The following is a 20,414-nucleotide window of genomic DNA, read 5'->3' as shown; positions in this document are numbered from 1 at the left end:
CAGATATAAGGGAAAGAGAAAATTTTTTGACTTGCTGGTTTCAGTAGGTATTTTTAAAATAGATTTAAACCAAAACAAAATAACCATACCATTCAAATGTGACCATCTTACGAGACAGAAGATGTTGTGGGTGATTGAGTACGACTAGAACATTACCCTGCCTTTGCTTTTTAATTTTTTAAAAATTCTTTTATTTCTCATGTTAGCTTTTCTGCTAGCAGCTCCTTACTTTTAGGGCCTTGCAGACTGGCATGTGGCTTCAGCATCCCTGCATGAAACCAGAGTGGATACACCTGCGTGGGCTCATCCCAGGAACTTAGGGGAACATCCCGAAGTTCCTGCTGCCTTGCCAGAGCGTGCCCAGAAATGGCTTTTTTCTCTTTTTTTCCCCTGGGGGCGAGCGGCCGCCGCCTGGCCAGAGCCTCCGGCTTCTCGGGAACGAGTCAAGCTCTGGGGCCGCCGGCCAAGCTGCGGTTCCCGTTGCAGTGACAGTCTCAAAGCTCGGGCAGCAGTGGAACGTCCCCGCTGCGGAACGACGCCTGTGCGAGTGTCTCACCATGCCTGCGCCTGCCGCCGTTCCCCTTCTGCGGAATTGTCTTTTGGGGGAAAACACTTGCCTTTGTTTCAAAGAGCGGGCCCTGCTTTTTAAGGGGGGGGGATATTTCTCTAAGAATTCCCCCCTCTGAGACTTGTTAATATCACTTATCTAGCAAGTCTCATTTAAACAACTTCAATTATTCTTACATGAATGTTAAGTTAATTCTAAGTATTTCCCATGGCATGGGTAATCCAGGAGATTTGGGGAATAGAGAAGCAAGCAGTAATCTGAGTCACTTTTTCTGAAGGCCCGTATAAGCTACAAAATCAGGTTAGCTGTACCAATGAGCGTGCATAACAAAGTTAACAATGTCCTCATTTTCCATCTTAACTCTATAGCAAACAAATTAAATTAAACAAATCAATATCCTTGTAAATCAGCTCTATCTATAATTAACAATACTATCAGAATGCAAAATAACACCTAATAACACTTAAGAGCACTCTATTTCCATATAAAAGAGTTCAAATTTCCAAGTGCAGTTCATCACTTTTGTAACTTCTGTGTTCTTCTCTTGGGAGCTATCTTGTGGGTGTGGCAGTCCACGAGTCATTCAAAGGTGCCTTCCGTATTCGGGAACTTATTCCCTCCACCTTTACTGCAGTAGGAGTTTTCAGAAGCACCAGGTAAGGTCCTTTCCACTTTTCTCTTAGTGGTTCTTCTTTCCATGTCCGAATATAAACTAGATGCCCAGGCTTGAAGTCATGCACAGGGGAGTCCAATGGAAGGGGGGTACGTTGATTAAGGTACCTATGTAAAGATGTTAGTACCCGAGACAAAGACAATAAATACTCTCTCAACATTTCTTCCCCTCTTACATGCATTTGATCACTTCGTCCCCCTATTTCATTAATTGGGTAAGGTTTCCCGTAAAGTGTTTCAAAAGGGCTTACTCCCTCTTTTATTCTCAGGGTTATTCTTATTCTCATCAAGGCCATTGGTAATACATCTACCCATTTAAGATGGGTTTCCTGACACAGTCTTGAAATATGTCTTTTAAGTGTTTGGTTCATTCTTTCTACCTTACCGCTAGACTGGGGTCTCCACGGAGTGTGTAATTCCCATTTCATCTGTAAAAATCTGGATGTTCCTTGAACCACCTCTGAAATAAAATGAGGTCCATTATCTGAGGATATACCTTCAGGAATCACAAATCGAGGAACTATCTCTTTTAGTAAAATCTAAATTACCTCTTTTGCACGATTGGTGGAGCATGGGAAGGCTTCTGGCCAACCAGAAAATGTATCTACCAAAACAAGTAAATATTTAAACCGACCACATTTAGGCAATTGAGAGAAATCGATCTGCCAGTGTTCCCCTGGGGTTAATCCTCTTCTTAGTTCTCCCATAGGTGGTTTCTTCTGAATTTTGGGGTTAGTTGCACAACAGGTGGGGCATCTCCTTACAATAAGGTCAGCATTTGATAGCATCTTTGATCCCACAGCGTATCTTTTTTACGCTGCTTATCATAGCATCTGCTCCCATGTGAGTTTCCTCATGCAGTCTCTTGAGGAGCACTTCCATCATTTTGGCTGTAGTTAAAACTTGTCCATTTGGGGTGACTCACCACCCTTTAGCATTTTTTGTACATTCTAGCCTTTATGCCAACTGATTTTCTTTGTCTGAATATTCAGGAGGTCTCACCTGTATTTTTCTACTGGGTAATAAAGCCCCAATCACCTGTCCTGCTAGTGCTGCCTTTTTGGCTGCCATATCTGCTCTCCTGTTTCCTTGTGCCACTTCACTATTTCCCTTCTGGTGGGCTTTGCAATGCATTATAGCTACTTCTTTGGGTTCCACTATTGCTTTGAACAATCTTAATATCTCTTGTCCATACTTGATATTACTTCCTCGAGAATTTAAGAGCCCTCGTTCTTTCCAAATCGCTCCATGAGCGTGAACTACCCCAAAAGCATACTTTGAGTCAGTATCTATATTTTCTCTTTGGCCCTTTCCGATTTCAAGGGCTCGTATAAGGGCAATGATTTCAGCCTCTTGTGCTGAGGTGTTTTGTGGCAATGGTTTAGCTTCTACTTCTTTCCATTGAGTCACTACTGCATATCCAGCCTTTCTCTCTCCATTCTGTACAAAGCTGCTACCCACAGTCAATGTGCGGGCCTCTTGTATTAATAAAGACGGTGGCTGCTATAGCCCGGAGGCAGGCCGGCCATCCTTTACTTACTTTGTCTAATTGTTTAGAAAGATATGCCACCGGTCTTTTCCGGCTCCCAAGCATTTGGGTCATTACTCCCGAGGCCACCTGCTGCCACTCATGCACATACAATTGAAAGGGTTTAGCCATATCTGGGAGTCCCAGTGCTGGAGCTTCCATCAATTTCTTTTTTATTTCATCGAAACTAGCATGGCATTCTGGGGTCCGCTCTAACCATTCTCCCGGACCCTTTAGGGCTGCGTATAAAGGTTTAGTTATCAGCCCAAAATTAGAGATCCATATACGGCAAAATCCTGCCATTCCCAAGAATCCTCTCAGCTGTCTTTTTGTGCGGGGTCCTGCAATTCGGCATATAGCCTCTTTTCTTTCCGCTCCTAGTGCACGGTCTCCTTTTGATATTTTAAATCCAAGATATTGGACTTCCTTCTTCGCAATCTGAGCCTTTTTCTTTGAAACACGATACCCGGCAAGTCCCAAAAAATAGAACAGACTCACTGTCGCCTCTAAACATATTTGCTCTGAATCCACTCCACTCAAAATATCATCCACATACTGTAAAAGAGTGACATTTTTGTTACCTTCCTGCCATTGGGCTAGTTCTTTGGCCAAGATCTCACCAAACAGGATAGGGCTGTCCTTGAATCCTTGAGGAAGGACCGTCCAGCATAACTGCTCCATCCTCCTCGTAGTGGGACTTTCCCATTCAAAGGCGAAAATTGTCTGGCTTTGTTCCTCTATAGGAATACAGAAAAAAGCATCTTTAAATCTAGCACTGTAAAACAATTGTTAGTCTCAGGCACCGAGGCTAAAAGAGTATATAGGTTTGGCACGCTTGGATGGATATCTTTTGTTATTTGGTTCACTGCCCTCAGGTCCTGGACCAGTCGATATTCTTGGGAGTGCGGTTTCCTTACCGGCAGGATTGGTGTATTGAATTCAGACTGACACTCTCTAAGCAAGCCATATTGCAAGAAGGCATTAATTAGGGGTTCCAATCCTCTACGTGCTTCTAGCTTAATAGGGTACTGATGCACCCTAACTGGCTTCGCTCCTGGTTGCAGCTCTATTTTGACCGGAGTCGCGTTTTTTGCTTTGCCTGGCTTTGTTGAGGCCCAAACCAAGGGAATCACCGCATCCAATACACTTGAAGGGATACTTGCACTGTTATCGTCCGGAGCCGATCCCATCAAAAGGCAGATTTGTGCTCTCCATGCCAATTCTGGAGGGCTGTGGAGCTGCACGGAACTCTCAGAAAAGGTCACCTGCGCATTCAGTTTGCATAGTAAATCCCATCCTAATAAAGGGAGGGGACACTCTGGCATAGAGAGAAATTCATGAGTCAATTTAGTACCTCTAATCGTGCACTCCATTGGTTGCAAAAAATGGCCTCAAAGCTTTCCTTCCCATAGCCCCAACAATGGTGGTAGCAGTCTTACTTAAGGGTCCTTTACAACTAGTTATCACTGAATGAGTGGCTCCACTATCTAATAAAAAATCTATAGTTTCATTCCCCAGCTTTACTGGAACCAGGGGATCAGCTGAGGAAATTCTGATTTTCTCCCCCGGTCCCCTTCATTCCATATGTGACTCCTCTCACATAATTAGGTCGGTGCTTGCTGGGCTCTGTAGCTTTGTTATCCTTCTTCGATTTGGACATTCATCTTTCCAGTGCCCTTCCTGTCTACAAACTGCACATTGATTTGGACCCAAAGCGGGTCTAGGGAGGCCTCCTCCTGGCCTCCCTCCCCTTCCACCTCTTCCTCCTCTGTTACCTCTCCTGCTTCCCCTGCCCCTGCCTTGGGATTCATTCCTCTGGACAGCTGCCAGGAGAGAAGCCTGCAGTTTCATTTGATTTTGTGTTTCTCTTGTTCTCTTTTCATCTCGATTATTCTATACCTTATACGCTATTTCTATCAGCTGTGGAATAGACATTCCCCCAGCTCCATCTACCTTCTGCAGCTTCTTTCTAATATCCTGAGCTGACTGGCCAATGAAGAGCATATTAAACAGCCTTTGATTCGCTTCCTCATTTGGATCCAGGTCTGTCCATTTTCTGGCTCTTTCGCATAATCTTTCATAAAAGGCCAAGGGATTTTCTTCAGGCCCTTGCTTTACTTCATACAATTTTGACACAGTCTTTGGTTTTGGAACCCCGTACTGAACCTTATATAAAAATAGCTATTGATACTGCTTCAATAGCTCCCTACCCTCGCTCCTATTTGGATCCCACTCTGGATCCTTTCTGGTGCGTAAATAGACCTCAGGTTCCCCCTTTCTGTCCCTTCTCTCACCCTCTTCTTTTGCCTTAGCAATTACCAGCCTCCTTTCTTCTCCCGTCAGGAAAGCATTCAACAGCACCTGCACATCTCCCCAGTTAGGATTATGAGTTATCATAATAGTCTCCAAAAGCTGATGCAGCTTCTCAGGATTTTCCCTATATGATCCAACAGACTGCTTCCAGTTTAGTAAATCCGAGGTTGTAAAAGGAACATGTACAAATACTGGCAGCCCTTCTGGTCCCACCGCTTGTCTCAAAGGAGCCTGTAGAACAGGTTGTTTCCGTCTCCTAGTTCGGCCAGAAATAGGGCTGGACTCTTGGCTTTCTAGCGGGGGGGCCGATGCTTCAACTGCGGTGGAATCGTTTCCACAAGAGGGGGGCACTGTCAGTAGTTGTACATCCTCCTGCTCCTCTCCATTCAGAATTTGTCTGTTAGCACAATACCTGCTCTCTTCCTTCTTTCCTACTGCAACCATTACAGATTCCTCCTTACTTATAGGTTCACATTCCCTCTGAATTTCTGCTTCCCTATATAGCGACACAAAAGCCTCCACATAGGGTATTTCATCCCACTTCCCCTTCCGGCAACAAAACAGCAGTAACTGTAATATAGTGTTATAGTTCAAGGTCCCATTTTTTGGCCATTGCTCATCACATTCCAGCTTATACATTGGCCACCATTGATTACAACATCTTTTCTTTCTTTTTTTTGTCATCCGATCTCCTCCAAAAATATTCTAGTGTTTCAAAATACAACCCAAAGGGCTACAGGGAGGAATCGTGGATTGGCTTGATCCCATGTTAATTACCGAGAAATACCAACCTTATTACTTAGAAATAACTTTTTTCCCGTACCTTTGTGCGCACTCCGCTCTGACCCCTCTGGCCAATTTAAGGCAACCTTTGCCGAGCGTCTACGTGCGACGTAATTCAACATAGTCTTCCACGTAAGTAAGTAAATTTGATACTCACCAATCCAAAGATTCACCCCCCTTTCGCCCTGGCACAAATATCTCTGGTCGGCGTTGCACCTTTGAGCCTCTTGTCATCCCAACTTCGGAGGGAGGTCAGAGGACTCCCCGATCAACAGGTCGGTGCATCCTGGAGCTCGATCCAATCCAGTCTGCTGTCGGGAATGGCAAGATGATCTGGGCAAGGCCTTCTGGCAAGTCCCACCTGGGTCGCCAAACTGTTGTCCCAAAATCTGGGTTCTGTTACCCGGTGTGCAAGCAACCAATAGACACAAAGGGTCGAGATATTTGTTGATTTCATTTCTGCGCAGAGATGGGGGCTAGGTGGTAAATCCACAGAGCTGGCACACCTCCTCCCCCTCTCATTCTTTGTTTATACACGCTTTTCAGAGAGTACTTCATGCAAGTTTTCCTGTTGGTTACAGTTTCATTACCTCAGGTAATCGCTCTGCGCTTGCGCTTTCACATTCTTGTTAATTAGCACAGGAAGCAAAGAAGAGGCGGTAACATCATTATCATGTCATTTCCATCTCATTATTCATTTAGGGGTGTGAAGTTTAATATGTTAATAAGCCTTAATGAACCTGAGGTCACTTCTGGGTTATTCTGCTGTGTTTGTCTTATCTACCCCTCGCAATCTTCAAAGCGTTGTGGTTTCATCAAGGTTACTTAGCCGGAGCTGGTTATCCTTTGCAGTACTGTTTTTCTCTCCCCTGTGTCCTTGAGTCTTGTTAACTATTTGCAAGGTTTTCCCCACAGTATTTCTCTAACACCAACACCCCTGCTGCTTCCTCAGGCTGGTTGTGCCCTCCTAGGCACTAACAGCAGCCTTGTGGCCACTGGTGGCCTCTCAGGTCTTGAGGCCCAAGTGAGCTCACTAGCAGAAGCAGCAGCAAGGTTCCTCCTCCTGGCTTCTAGGTGGGTGGGGCTGGAATCACCTCCCTGTCAGCACTGACACCATTTTCCTGCTGCGAGGCTCCCGGGTGCAAGGCACAAGTGCCCTCACACTCAGCATCAAAGCCTTGTGCCTGCCAGTGGCCATGCTGGGCTGCACTGGAGGGTTTTCCACTGCAGGAGGACTGAAGTAGGGGACACAGAACAGATCCAAGAGCAATGTGCTCAGTGCTAAGAGAACGCTGAAAACGCTACATGTCTGTAGCAGGAAGAGAATGGAAGGGAGCAGAGGGACTGCTTTGGCTAAAAGGCAGCACCTGACTTGAGCAAGACCACACGTGTGCTTCCATACAAAATGTTTAGGCAGCTCCACCAAGCTGCAGAAGAAAGGTTAGCCAGTTGGTTACTCGCACGAGAAGGGACATGGACTTTACGGTGCCAGACAAGCTCTGTATCCCTGCAGGCTTGTTAGAGGGAAGTGCAGTGTGCCTGGCAGTTTTTGAAATCCCTTGGAGTTTAGGTTCAGCCTGCGGCAAGGATTTCTCACAGCCAGACCATTTAGTGGGAAACCATTACCGTGCTGTGTAAAGCAAATATTTTTCACCAGCTTTGCATAGTGTTTTGTGCCGGTCACATCCTTTCTGCTCAGAATATCACAATGCCTCTGTATTGTCTGGGAAAGTGGAGTCGTGGGGTACATGTGCATTTGCTGCAGATCCTTCAGTAGATGCATGGAGGCCAACACATGCACTTCCAACTTCACTTGCACCTGGGAGAGGGGAAAAAAAATCCAGTGTTAGTTTTACAGCACATGTAGCCCAAAGCATTTGTCGAAATAAATAGTTCATGGGAGTGGACGGTGCAAAAATGTAGAGAGATGTAAAGCCCTCAGAGGAACTCAAAATGAAAGGGGCCCACACAGATGAAGACATTTGATTTTTTGTGTTAGATTATCACTCAACGGGCTCTTGAAAGAGAGTGAAGGAAATTCCACTGGATATCCCCGTCAAAGGGATGGGGCCGAACTCTTTTCACTAGTGCCATGCAACAGGACAAGAGGCAACGGGCACAAACAGAACCAGCGGAAGCTCCGCCTCAATATGAGGAGGAATTTCTTCCCTGTGAGAGTGACCGAGCACTGGCAGAGGTTTCCCAGAGACATTGTGGAGTCTCCTTCTCTGGAGAGATTCAGACCCTGCCCGGATGCAACCCTGTCTAACATGGTCTAGGTGACCCTGCTTGAGCAGGGAGGTAGGACTAGATGATCTCCTGAGGTCCCTTCTAACCTTACCCATTCTGTGATTCTGTGATATGCACCACACGTTTTCAGAAAACCCACCGACCATATCTACTTACACCATTGGCCAACCTGGACCCCAGCAGGTCTCTCTGTCTCCAAGCGTCCCATCTTCTTTCACAGCTCAGAAAGGCAGTTTTATGGAGGACAAATCTTTTAGCCGCTTTCTGCTGAGTCTTCTCGATGGAGATGTATATGCATACACAAACACACACACGGGTACCACTTGCCCTGTCGAAACTTCCTTTTTTTCCAGGGAAGCTCCTCTACAGGACTATGTAAAACAACCAAGAAGACCCTCACTGTCTTCCTGCATCGAGCACAATCAGATAAAGTCTCAGAAGCCAATAAATGACACTGCTCCCAGTCAGCATGGGATGACATTCAAAAATGCTAGTGTTAGGCAAGAGGTTTGTGGACATGCCAGCAAGTGTTGAAAGCTGTAGAGAAACAAATCACAGTGCTGGGTGAGGAAAAGATCCTGGAGCAAAAAGGACCTCTCTGAGAGCTCTGTGCTTTGAAATAGGTCCTGTCACAAAGCAGGGACTCCAGAGGAACCAGTTTGCCCTCCTCCTCCGCCCATACCTTTCCTTTGTCAGAGCCTGGGAAGCACACTGCATACACGAGTGGAAGGCCCACATCTCCAGTGGATCTGAGGAGCTTTCCTTCTCTGACAATACCTATGCAGACTCTTCCTGGGCCCTTCTGCGAATGGAGCCATTAGGAGCCACAGTCATCTCAGTGTGGCCGGGGACACTGGTGGGGAGTTCTTGTTTTCTTCTTGAAATTGTATGAGTAAAGAGAAAAGCAAGAACTCAGCCCGTCCAGGAGAGCTCCTGCTGAAGGTGGCAGCCCAGCATGCCAAGAGGCCCACTTGTGTTCTGAGGCCGTACTTGAAGACCAGGCTGAGAAAATTGTGGGCTTTACCTGAGGACTTTGGCTCCCCAGTATGGCTTAAGGCCTTTGTGATGAGTTCCCGTGCCCTTTTCCGATCCAAATCATGCTCCATACGTGCCCCATACAGGCAGCTGACTCTCTGCTGTGACAAAAGTGGTCTGGAGGAAAAAGCCAGCCCAAGATGTCTTTCTGCCTTGCTTGCTTCTGGTAGGGATCAATCTTTTCAAACAAACCAAAACCAGAACCTCTCATTCCTCTCCATGTTATAGGCTCCCCAAATAAGAGCTACAGAAGGACCAAAGCACAGGGAATGGCTGGGCAATAAAGTGCCAGAGGGTATTTGCTGCAGGAGGAGTGAGGCCTGTTGGGGAGAAAATGACCACATCTGAACTTTGCATGCACCGGGGCAGGCTGTGAGCGAACAGCTCTTGGTCAGGAAGGAGAGGCAAGAGAGAGGTCGCTGAAAGCCGCATCTCCTTGCCCTGCGGAGGTGAGAAGAAGCCCAGCAGAAGTGCTTTGAAGAGGAAGAGAGAAGCCAAGCAAGGAGCCGCATCTGGCCCTGCCACAGGTTGACGGTGTGCTTTCAGCCCAAGGTGGGGGTGCGCTTCTAAAAGGACCAAGCAGGCAAAGGCTTTGTGTCTCCTGCCTCTGGCTGAGGAAGCTCCCAGGCCCCAGGCTGCTGGAAGAAGACCCTGTTGGGGCAATCAGTGCATTCTTGGCTGTTCTGCACCTACTTGCTGCTGTTCCAGCCTGTGCTGAAACACCATGTGATTGGAGCCAGTGCTCTCTTCTCCTACTCTGCAAAGCTGTTGGCCTAAGCCTCTTCACTCCCTCGGCATCCATGGCAAAGCCATCAAAGGACGCCAGCTTCGGATGAGATCTGTCTAATGCCTCGTGTTTCCCAGCACAGGAGCTCTGGCTTCCTCCGCTTGCTGCTTTGTTTGCAAGAGCAACCTCTTTTTGTCTCTCAGAGTCCTACCTTTGAAGGGCAGGCTTGTTCCATTTGTCTTCCCCTCAGGGATGGGAGGTGCAAGAGCAGAATCTGGCAGAAAATAGGACGCAAGCACAGAGCTGAGGAATGAGCCCAAAGACAGCAAAGGCCTCTTCTCCCACTGCGGGCTGCAGCTCTCGGAACCCTGGCCTCAAGTACTGCGTGAGCCGCAGTCTGCAAGCAGAACCTCCGTGTTTGTGGAGAAAATGGGCACAGGCATCTTGGATGTCTGCAGTCTTCTCCACGGGACTTGCCAGAGTTGATGTACTGCTATGAAGATGGTTAGAAGACTGGGTCATCTCTCTAAGGAGGAAAGGCTGTAAGGGCTGCGCTTGTTTAGCCTCCAGAAGAGAAGCCTGAGAGGGGATCTTACCCATGTCTACAAATACCTCAAGGGAGGGTGTCAAGAGGATGGGAGCGGGCTCTTTTCTGTGGTGCCAAGTGCTAGGAGAAGAGGCAGTGGGCACGAACAAGAACACAGGGAGCTCCACCTGACTCTGAGGAAAAACTTCTTTCTGGTGAGAGTGACCGAGCATTGGGACAGGTTGTCCAGAGAAGTAGTGGAGTTTCCTTCTCTGGAGACATTCAGAGGCTGCCTGGTGTGATCCTGTGCAGTGTGCTGTAGGTGACCCTGCTTGAGCAGGGGGGCTGGACGAGATGATCTCCAGAGGCCCCTTCCAACCTCCACCCTTCGATGATTCTGTGATGGGCGCTTTCTCTCGCAGCTCCTGCTGTGGGGTAATGGAAAATGTGTGGAGGACAAAGAGGCTAGAAGCTGGTCTGAGGTGCGGATCCTTACCAAGGCTTGTCAGCCTGCAGAGAGAAGGGGACTCAATGCTCATGAAGTGCTGATGAAAGTCTCCCTGAGCAGGCGCTCAAGCAAAGCTCCTGCATTTGCAGATGCGCACGTACCAGATGGAACGATGAAGCCATGTCCTCCAGAATCGCCATTGCTAGTGAGAGGCCGTAGGCTTTGCCCTGACTTGGGCTTGCTGGAGTGTCAAGGTGGAGCAGAGTGGCACTTGGAGGAGGCTCTCCTTCAGCAGCTTAAAGGCCTGCCAGCTTTCCTGAGCTCCTTTGCCCTTCTGAGCTGCCTCCCCTGGCGTCCCCCTAGCAGGTCTCTGCAGAAGGGGAAGCCTGCTCGCCTCAAGGCCAGCCTCTGGGCTCTGCTGCTCTCCTTCCTACCTGCCCTCGGTCTCTGCAACTCCACTAGTTCCCGGGTGCTACAGCCCAGGTGGCCATGGACTCTGCTGGCACCAAGCCTCCGGGGTGGCCACTTCCCCTTCTGGCCCTGGGCACCCGCCTTCTTCCCCTCATGCCCGCAAAAGCCCAGCACTCAAGGGCACCCAAGACACACACAAGAGCTGGCAGTTCCCTCCCACCATGCAGCCAGCACTGGGCCCCAGCAAGGGGGGCCCAGGCTCAAGCACTTCCTCCCCTCAGAGGCGTACAGCAGCTTTTTCCTCCTCTCCCCACAGGCCCCCTGGCCCCAGGACATGCGTTGGCCATGGCACGGCCCTCTCCACGCCTCTCCCCGGCACCAACAAGATGCAGCACACCCCTAGGCCACAGCCACCGCAGCTGCAGCCAAAGAGCCACAGCACGACCGCGGCGGCGAGCTGCCCTGGCAGCAGCCCCTGAGCCCTGACTCCTCAGCTCTGCTCTTCAGGCCTCCCCAAAGCTCCCACGCTGCAAACGGACGAGCTCACCACACACCCAGCCAAGAGCCACCCGACTTGGGGCAGTTAGTTTAATTCAGCTTCAGAGAACTTCCTGGGTGCTCGCGTGGCTCACAAGCAGTGCTGCTGCTGCTTCCGTTGTGGCTGCTGCTGTGGCCACTGCCGCTGCCCCTGAGGCTCCCACTGCCGTTGATGCTCTGTCTGACACTGGGTCTTCGTGTGCCGCTGCCACTGCCAGTGGGGCTGCCGTTGTGTCCAGCATTGGAGCTTCCACTGCCACTGCTGCTACGAGCGGGTTTCCCGCTGTGTCCAACATTGCAGCTCCCACTGTCACTGCTGTTGTGTTTGCCGCTGGCACTTGGGCTGCCGCTGTGCCCGCCACTGGGGCTTCCAGTGACGCTGCCACCGCCAGTGGATCTGCTGCTGCGTCTGCCACTGGGGCTTCCAGTTCCGCTGCCGCTGTGTCCGGCACTGCCACTGCCGCTGCAACTTGGTCTGACAGTGGGGCTTCCAGTGCCACTGCCGCTGCCACTGGGGCTGCCGCTGTCTCTGGCAGTGGGGCTTCCACTGCCCCTGCCGCTGCCACTGTGGCTGCCGCTGTCTCTGACAGTGGGGCTTCCAGTGCCACTGCTATTGACACTGGGGCTGCCACTGTGTCTGCCACTGGCGCTTCCAGTGCCACTGCCACTCTGTCCGGCACTGGCACTGGGGCTGCCGCTTGGTCTGACAGTGGGGCTTCCACTGCCCCTGCTGCTGACACTGGGGCTGCCGCTCTGCCTGCCACCGGGGCTCCCGCTGCCACTGCCACGCTGCCTGCTACTGACACTGGGGCTGCCGTTCTCTTTTGCAGTGGGGCTTCCACTGCCGCTGCCTCTGGGTCTCCCGCTGACACTGCCGCTGATACTGCCCCTGCCACTGCTGCTGCGTCTTCTGCTGAAACTGGCTCTGCTGGTCTCTTTGCCACTGCTGCTGCGTCTTCTGCTAAAACTGGCTCTGCTGGTCTCTTTGCCACTGCTGCTGCTCTTTCTTCTGCTTGCCTGTGTCTCTGCACACGGCTCTTCTTCCCCCTGCACAAGGAGGCAGAAAGAACAGGCTGTGTTCTGCCCTGCCAGAAAGCCCAGGAAGACTGCAGACTCGTGAGGGCCAGGGATGTTTGCAGGAGCTTCTGAGGGTGTTGCCAGCCTCACCGTCATGGGACAGGGGAGCTTGTTTGGACACAGCTCATCAGCCCGTGGCAGAGGCTGCTGGTACCAGGACTGGCAGGTACCTGTGTCGTCTTGGCTTCAGCAGTCAGGGAGAGCTTTGCAAAGGGGCACACCAATGCTGGAAGCATCCCTTTGCGCTCAGCTGCTCAGATCTTGCAGGTGCCACTGTTGGAGGCCATTCTCAGCACTCAACAGCTGCCCCTTGGCTGGAAGGCAAGGCTGAGCCCAGGCCAGCCCTGTGGCTTGCTCATGGGGCAATGGGGCTGCAGCCGCACTGACACCTTGTCTCTCTCACTCGGCCTCAGAGCCCTCCTGCTTATCTCCTCCTCTACTCCCTCAACCCTGCTCCCATTTGCAGCCACAGCCCTTCAGCTCCACAGCAGTGCTGGGCATTTGCTGAGTGCTGCAGGGAGGGACTTAGTGACAAGCTTTAAGCCACATAAATCTCATGTCAGAAAAAGTCACAGCACGCTCTAGGCAGCACAGTGGCTCCGGGATTACAAGTGGCACCCCTTGCTGCCTCACTGCCCCTCAGTTCTGCCAGGCTTCTCCTGGAGCTGCCACATACCTGCCCTGTCTTGCAAGGCCCCTCTTGACTGTCCAGCCCTTCCTCCTCTTCCTCTAGGCAGGAGAAGTAGACCTTCAGGGTCACTTGCTTGTCTTCTCCCAGCTGGTATTGGACGATCTTCTGAATACTGGGCTTTTCTTCAGCCAGATTCTCAGCACCCTGCTGCACCTGCAAGACAACTCCACACTGTGCAATGTGCCCCACTTCCAAGTCCACTCCGCTGCTCTCCACATGCTCCTCGCCAGCATCCAGGGACTGCAGGACCTTGGCAATCACCAGGCCCCTGGCTCTGACCTGGCCTGGGGCACCCCGCCGGACAACGGCTGCTGCCGCCCCAGCAGCAGAAGAGCAAGGGGCACCGCAACATGTCCCAGGCTTTGTGACCTTCTCCTGAGCCTTCCTGCCAGCACTCTATTGCCCTGAAGGGAAGACCAGCCATGCTGAACATCCCCTTCTCATTCACACCAAGCATCTCAATAATCACACAGCTGAGCAGAAACTCTCCATGGTCTCTCACTGAAAACCCCAGCACTACCATGGCCAGAAAAAAAGAGAGGGTCCCAGGGGCTCTGCTGGAGTGTTCGAGGAGGGCGCAGCAGCAAGAGCTATATTGCAAAACTAGAGCCCAAGCAGTGCCTTTGAAGGCAAGCCCTGGGCCAAGTCAGCCAGGGCTCAGCAGAGCCCATGGGAAGGGCTCTTGTCCCAGAGAAGAATGCTTCTGCAGACAAAGGAGCTCAGTGAGGAGCACCTACCTGTCTTGCCTTCGGAGCGCTTTCATTCACAGCCCACACAGCTCGCACTCTAGCGCGTGGCGGTTGTTGACAGGCGCCTGGGGTCGGCCATCTGGCAAAACACTCTGGGGTGGTGGAAAACATCCTGCAAATAGGCACCAGGGAGGTGGCATGAGCCCGGGGAAGCTGGGGAGTTTGGGCTCCATGCAGCTCTCACAAGGGGGGGCACCTGCCTCTGCAGCAGAAGGCAGTTCTGCAGCAGCAGCACGGGGGTTCCACTGATGGGGATCACATCCACAGACACGGAAATCACCTCCCGCCAAAACACCCACAGCTACACAATGTGCCCGCTGGAGAGCTCCGGGTGCCCACAGCGAGACTTTCTCTCCAGGCAGCAAGGAGAGCAGCAGGGTCCCCTACAAGGACAGCCTCCAACTCACACCATTACCTGTGTCCTGTCAACTGCATTAGCCACTGCTCCGTGGCCCCAAGGACTCGGTGTTCAGGGATGGGCAATGGATTGCTGCTGGGCACCCAGCAACAGAGAAGGAGAAAGGCATGAAGGCAGCCCAGAATAAAGCCCTTGTGTGGTGGGAGCCAGCACAGAGTTGGCCAAAGCCCCCACAGAGCCCACATGAAGGCAGAGCATGCCCGGAGGTCACAGGGACGCTGTCGCTGGGAAGTCTTGCTCCCAAAGCACTTTCAGAGCAGCCTTCGCCAGCCCTGGCACTGCAGCCCTAACAAACCTGCGCCGAGAAAATGCTCTCTTGCTAAACTGGAGGCTAGGGAGCCAACAAATATACTCACGTTGGAAACATATGGCGGCGGGGAGTACGGGCCTGGACATCGAGGGCTTTGGTGGCTGCAAGGATCGAGTCTCTCATCTCCAGCATCTGCACAGGGGAGAAACACAGGTGAGATGCTGCCAAGAAGAGGATCTTGCTGCTCACAAGGGCAGCCAATGTTTGCACTGTTCAGAGAAGAAGCTGCCTCTCAGAACAGCAGAAACAACCTTCTCTCTTGCTCACTGCAACCCCTCCATTCTACACAATAGCTGCTCCCTGGACATACAGGCAAATGGGAAAAAGCTCTGGCAGGCTTTTGTCAAGGGCAAGAGCCAAGAGGCTGATCCAGGAGAGCAGTTCTTGCCTAAGGGAGAGACTGAGGGAGGGCAGCGCAGGGGAGGGCCGCTGACTAAGATCAAGGGCAATGTGCAGGGCAGTCCTGCTAGGGAGGACAGGAGGGTACAGTGGGGGCTGCAGCAGGTCTCTTTTCCCAGAAGGGAAAATTATTTCTCAGCCTCTGCTCTGACCCTTCCCATGCGCCTTCCTACAAACACCCTACTGCCCTGAAGGAAAGACCAGTCACACTGAACATCCCGTTCTCATTTGCACCCAGCATCTCAATAATCACACAATTGAGCAGAAACTGAATTTTCTATCGCAGAAAGGCTCTGCAGTTCAGAGGCAATCAAAAACGGGACCCTGGTGCCTCTGCTGGTGTGTTCAAGGAGGGCGCAGCAGCAAGAGCTATACTGCAAACCTGGAGCACAAGCGGTGCCTGTGAAGGCAAGCCCCGGGCCAAGTCTTGCAAGGCTCAGCAGAGCCCATGGGAAGGGCTATTGTACAGACAGCGCCCATAGCACAAGGCCTGGGCAGAAAGCAGGCTGGCACATGAAGGGCCTGACTCAATGAGGAGCACTTACCACGCCAGACCTCTGACGGCCCTCGCTCAGAGGACATGCAGCTAGTGCTCGCGTTTCTCTCCGTTCCTTCTTCCTGCCCGCTGCTGCTGCACTCTGTGCAAAGCACTCTAAGGTGACTGGCACCGGCCTGCAAATACACACCGCGGAGAGGTGATATGAGCACAGGGAGAGTAGGGTCCCCACCTGGCCCTCACCAGCTTCACACCTGCTCCTGCAGCAGAAGGCAATTCTGCAGCAGAAGCACAGGGCTCCCACTGACTGCGGCCACATCAGAGCATAACCTCCCACCAAAACACCTGGGGTTGCATGTCATGCCTGAAGGAGAGCTCCAGGAGCCCAAGGGAGACTCTCTCCAGGCAGTGAGGAGAGCAGCAGGGTCATCTGCCAGGACAGGCTCCAAGGCACAGCATTACCTGCTGTCCTGTCAGCTACATAAGACCTGAACACTCTGTGTTCAGGGATGGGCAATAGGTTGTTGCTGGGCACCCAGTGTTGAAGAAGGACAAAGGCATCAAGACAGTCAAGCATTAAGCTCCTGCATAGTGGGAGGCAGCACAGAGCTCTGCAGAACCCTCTCCCCACCCACAGAGCCCAGATGAAGGCAGAGCATGCGTGCAGGTCACTGGGACCCAGCCGCTTGGAATTTTTGCTCCCAAAGCACTTTCAGAGCAGCCTGCCCCAGCCCTGGCAATGCAGCCCTAACAAACCTGTGCGGAGAAGCTGCTGCCTTTGTCAGGAAGAGGGGAAAGAAGGAAGGGAAAGTACTCACCTTAGGAACATGTTTGGAAGAGGTGCAGGGGACACAATCGGAGCTGCTTTAGTGGCTGTCAGGATTGAATCCCTGTGTATTTTCATCTGCAAAGGTGAGAAAGAGAGGTGAGATGCTGCCAAGGAAAGGATCTTGCTGCTGGTAAGGGCAGCCCATGTTTCCATGCTTCAGAGAAGAAGCTGCCTCTCAGAATTGCAGAAACAGCCGTTGACCCTTTGCTCTTGCTCACAGCAGCCCCTCCATTCCACACAAGAGCAGCTGCAGGGGAATATGGGCAAAGAGCTAAATGTTCTGGCAGGCTTTTGTCCAGGGAAGAGCCAAAAGGCTGATCCAGGACAGAACAGAGACATCAAGGGAGGCAAGCGCATGGGAAGCCAGCTCAGAAGCTTCTCCAGAAGGGAAGGTTCTTCCCCAGCCTCTGCTCTGAGCCTTCCCGGGAGCCTTCCTGTCAGCACCCTTTTACCCTGAAGGGAAGCCCAGAAAGGCTGAACATCCCTTTCCTGCTTGAAACAAGCATCTGAATTATCACAGAGCTGAGCAGAAACTCTTCACTTTCTATCACAGAAAGGCCCAGCACTTCCAGTGCCACCAGCAGGAGGGCCACAGAGGCTCTGCTGGTGTGTTCACAGAGAGCAAGGTGCAACAGCGTGTGCATTCCAAAACTACATTCACCACCGATGCCTTTGAAGGCAGGACTGGGCGATGTCGGGCAGGGCTCAGTGAACCCATGGGAAGGGCTCTTGCAAGCCAGCGCCCATAGCACAAGGCTTTTGCAGGATGCACGCTGGAAAAGAAGGGCCCCCAGCAGTGACACTTACCGCTCTGGCATTCTCGTCCACTTCATTCCCAGGCCACTCAGTAGGTGCTCCACCTTCTGATGATGGCTTCCTCCCGCCTGGCACTGCCTTCTGGGCAGAGCACTCTGGGGTGCCTAGGAATGGACTGCAAATACACACCACGGGGAGGTGGCATGAGCACAGGGGGAGTAGGGTCCCCATTTCAGCCTGACAAGTTGGGCACCTGCTTCTACCGCAGAAGGCAGTTCTGTAGCAGAAGCACGTGGGTCCCCCTCACTGGGGTCACATCAACAGAAACGGGGATCACCCCCTAACAAAACACCCAGGGCTGCAGATCATGCCTGAAGGAGAGCTCTGGACACAACCACAGTGAAAATTTCTCTCCATGCAGGAAGGCGAGCAGCAAGGTCATCTGCCAGGACAGGCTCCAAAGCACAGCATTACACGCTGTGCTGCCGACTACATTAGCCACTGCCCCGTGGCCCCAAGGACTCTGTGTTCCGGGATGGGCAATGGATTGCTGCTGGGCACCCAGTGACAAAGACAGAGAAAGGCATCAAGGCAGTCCAGAATAAAGCTCTTGCGTGGTGGGAGACAGCATAAATCTTGGCTTAGGGCCTCCAACAGACCCTGTATGAAGGCAGAGCATGCGTGCAGGCTACTGGGATGCAGCCGCTGGGAAGTCTTGCTCCCAAAGCACTTTCAGAACAGCCTCCCCCAGCCCTGGCACTGCAGCCCTATCAAACCTGTGCTGAGAGGCTGCTGCCTTCGTCAGTCAGGGGAAAAGAAGCAAGGCAAAGTACTCACGTTGGAAAAATACTTGGAAGAGCACAAGGGGCCTCAGTCTCACTCCTCTGGCTGGCTTCGAGGACTGAGTCCCTCATCTCCAGCATCTGCAAAGGTGAGAAACACCGGTGAGATGCTGCCAAGGAAAGAATCTTGCTGCTGGCAAAGGCAGCTAAAGTTTCCACTACTCAGAAAAGAAGAAGCTGCCTCTCAGAAACTCTGAAATACCCATCATTGTTGCTCACAGCAGCCCCTCCATTCCACACAAGACCAGCTGTAGGAGAATATAGGCAAAAGTCTAAAAGTTCTGGCAGGATTATGTCCAGGGCAAGCACAAAGAGGCTAATCCAGCAGAGCATTGGGAAGTCAAGGCAGGCAAGTGCAGGGGAAGGCAGCTCACTAAACTCTAGGGCAATGTGCAGGGCAGTCCTGCTAGGGAGGATGAGAGAGGGCAGTGGGGGTTACGGCAGCTCTGTTTTCCCAGAAGGGAAGGTTCTTTCTCAGCCTCTGCTCTGACCCTTCCCTGTCAGTGCTCTTTTACCCTGAAGGGAAGCCCAGCAAGGCTGAACATCCCTTTCCTGTTTGAACCAAGCATCTGAATAATCACACCGCTGAACAGAATCTCTCCATCTGCTATAGCAGAAAGGCCTAGCAGTTCCACGGCCACTAGAGCGAGGGCCCCAGAGGCTCTGCTGGGAGACGTTAATGGAGAGTGAAGGAGTCATGAGAGATGCATTGCAGAAGTAGAGCACAAGCAGCGCCTTTGACAGCAAACCCCGGGGACAGTCAGGCAGGGCCCAGCGGAACCCATGGGAAGGGCTCTTGTCCAGCCAGCGCCCACACCACGATGCTTTGGCAGAAAGCAAGCTGCCAAAAGAAGGACCTCCATCAGGAGCACCTACCTCTCTTGAATTCTGATAGCCAATCTCAGGCCCGCCAGCTCCCACTCTGGCCTCTGGCAGCTGCTTCCTCCAGCCCACTAAATCCTCCTTTGCAGAGCTAGGCTGAATTGCTGGCAGCATGCTGCAAATACACACCGTGGGGAAGTGTGACACAGAGACTCTCCACCACCCAAACACCCAGGGCTGCACAGCGTGCCCGAGGGAAAGCTCTGGGTGCCCACAGTAGGACTTTTTCTCCAGGCACCAAGGAGAGCAGCAGGGTCAGCTCCAAGGACAGGCTCCAGCACACACCATTACCCACTGTCCTGAGCACTCCAGTAGCCACTGCTGTGTGGCCCCCAAGGACAAGCTTTCTTGGAAGCTTCAGAAATGGAACCGGGAATAACTGCTCTGTCCCTTGCAGTCCTTCCGTCTTCAGGCACTCATGTCCCTCCTTCCCATCCTCTTCAAAGTGCCCAAACAACTCGTCCTTGCCTCTAAGGGCTGCCTGAGCCAAGGCCACACCCTCTCGAGCCTTCTGCTCACCACCCCTGACTGCTGCCTGGAAATGACCCTCCTTCCTCCTTGCTGCTGGCAGTCAAAGGAAGGGCACTGCCCAAGGGGAAACACCACAGCTTTGGGGAGATATTCACCCAAGGCATCCTCCCCTCCAGCAGCATTCCCTGCACACCCCTCTTGCACCTCACACCAGTTGAGCTTTTCCACTTAGCTCCTCACAAGGCCTGACAAGGGCATGCAGACTCTTCCTCAGCCTCCAAAATTGCCCTGAGACACCCAGCCCTGCTCTCCACAGATGAGCAGCATTCTCCTTACTTTCATCTATGGGCTAGGGGAAAAGGCCCTCCTCTTCCCGAAGGACCAATTACATTGAGTTGCCCAAAGGTCTGGAAGCTGGAAGCAGAGGCAGCGGGGGCAGAAAGCCAAGAGCAGGCTCTGCCAGGCACTTGCTCTTGTCTGCCCAACCAGCGAGGGAGGCCTAGTCCTCGTGGCAGAGCTTAAAAGGCATTCAGAGGTCCTTGGGACCTTGTGTCCAAGGGAAACATCACCCTCCAAGACACACAAGGCTACAGGGTCACCCTCCGCCATTCCCCCAAGTGTCTCACCTGCCTCGAGGCTCTTCCTCCACCATGCCTTCCTCCACATTGGTAGCCACCACTTTGGATTCAGGCTGCC

General features: G+C 52.1%; 1 pseudogene; it reads right to left on the bottom strand.

The window, feature by feature from the left end:
* Nucleotides 1-1,455: 1,455 nt before the first annotated feature.
* LOC134154703 (uncharacterized) lies at nucleotides 1,456-4,141 on the bottom strand (annotated as a pseudogene).
* Between the last annotated feature and the right edge of the window lie 16,273 nt (nucleotides 4,142-20,414).

This window comes from Rhea pennata, unplaced genomic scaffold, assembly GCF_028389875.1.
Source record: "Rhea pennata isolate bPtePen1 unplaced genomic scaffold, bPtePen1.pri scaffold_33, whole genome shotgun sequence".
Lineage (NCBI taxonomy): Eukaryota > Metazoa > Chordata > Aves > Rheiformes > Rheidae > Rhea > Rhea pennata.
The sequence above is the reverse complement of the archived record's forward strand: the minus strand, read 5'-3'. Positions and strand labels throughout refer to the sequence as shown.